General features: G+C 40.7%; 1 pseudogene; it reads right to left on the bottom strand.

The window, feature by feature from the left end:
* LOC105539735 overlaps nt 1-1471 on the bottom strand; it is an 8867-nt pseudogene extending 7396 nt beyond the window's left edge.
* Nucleotides 1472-1900: the final 429 nt, after the last annotated feature.

Here is a 1900-nt window from a genome sequence, read left to right as displayed (position 1 = left end):
GGGCTGTGCCTGGACTCCCGAAACTGCCTGAGCTCCCTGCCTCTAGCCATCTGAGTCTTCCATCTCCAAATAAGCCCCTCCCATCCCTGAGACCTGCAAGGTGGAAGGGAGGGAGAATCGCATCCACCTACAGTGGGACTGGGCCTTCTAGGGCCTATACTCTCTCCCTCTTCTGTCTAGACAGCAACCTTTCTTCTAAAATCCATTCCAAATCCTTCCCCTTTACTGCTGTGTGTGAAGTTAATATCAGCTCTCACCTAGCCTATGTCAAAGACTTCCTTATTGTTGCTTCTTTGCCTATTCTTGTCCCAGAAAAAACCGTCATCTGTTCAGCAGCCCGGGACCCTTTTAAAAAATCCAATTCGTGTTTATTTTTTAATATACACACATCAGATTTAACTATGAGGTGAAGTTATATGTGTGTTGGCAAATGTATTGAGTACTACATTTACCTCCCAAGTATCATACTGACCAGTTCCATCACCCTACATGTCCCGTGTGCATCCGATTTGAGGTCAGTCACTACACTTCTCCACAGCTCCTAGCAAGTATGCTCTCTTTTCAGTTCACATTGTTTTAACTTTCACAATTTCTCATATGACTAAGTACATAAAATACGAGTTTAAAAGTGTGGTTGTATCATTTTTCATTACAACTAGCAAGGAATGAGAATACCCGTTGTTCCATATCCTCGCTTACATTTGGCATTTTAGATTTTCAGGCTGTGGTCATTCAAACAAGTGTGCATTCTAATTTTTTTGTTTTTTGTTTGCATCTCCCTAATGACAAATGATGTTATATGCTTCTTTGCAATGTGTATATCCTCTTTGGTAAAATGTCTGTTCAAATCATTTGCGTCTTGTAAACAACTAATAGATTTCATTTTTAGAGCATTGTTAATCCAAAAATACAAAGAGAAAACCTCATCAAAAGTACAGAGAATCCCTAAATATCTACACCATCCTCCTGCCCTGCCCCATGCATGCGCGCGCACGCGCACACACACACACACACACACACACTCACAGTGTCTCCTATTATTTGCATTTTGTATTATTATGGCATGCTTGCTACGGTTTATTTGACCTCTACTGATGCCTCATTATTAAGTCAAGTCCACAGTTTACATCAGGACTCACTCAACACTGGTGATGCTATACCTTCTGATACATGTGTAATGGCAAGTATTCATCTTTCCATTATCATACAGAATTATTTTACCATTCTAAATCTCCTTTGTACTCCACCTATTTATCAATCCCCCATGTCCCACCCCCAACCCATCAGCCCATGGAAACTACTGGTATTTTTAGTGTACTCATAGTTGACCGTTTCAGAGTATTATATAACTGGAATCTTACATTATGTCACCTTTTTAGCTATTCTTCTTTCACTTAGCAATATGCATTCACAATTCCTCCAGGTCTATCTCACTTATGGTGCCTGAAAATTCCTGTTGCTCAACATGCATGTCGACATTTGATGTTGCAGTGTTTGGGAATTCAGCCATTCTCCCGGGGGCCAAGTGCTATCTCCTAGTTGTTTTAATTTGCATATCTGTAATGACATAGGACATTCGACAGTTTTATGTACTTATTTTCCATTCGTATATATTCTTTGCTGGCATATCGTTTCAGATTATCTTGCCCATTTTATATTTGGTTTTCTTTTTTCTCATGATTGGATTTCCAGAGTTTTGTGACTTTCTCACAGTTTTGGAGTCTTGTGGTCCAAGAGCAAAGTGTACACAAGGTTGGTTCCTGCTGAGGGCTGTGAGGGCAGGATGCTTTCCAGGCTCTCTCCCCGCCTTGTAGATGGTTGTCTTCACTCCGTGTATGTTCACATGGTCATCCCTCTACTCATAGCACGGTGTCCAAATTTCCCCTTTTTATAATGACTC

Source organism: Mandrillus leucophaeus, unplaced genomic scaffold (assembly GCF_000951045.1).
Source record: "Mandrillus leucophaeus isolate KB7577 unplaced genomic scaffold, Mleu.le_1.0 Scaffold2085, whole genome shotgun sequence".
Classification (NCBI taxonomy): Eukaryota; Metazoa; Chordata; class Mammalia; order Primates; family Cercopithecidae; genus Mandrillus; species Mandrillus leucophaeus.
Note: the sequence above shows the minus strand (reverse complement) of the source record. Positions and strands in the feature narration are given on the sequence as shown.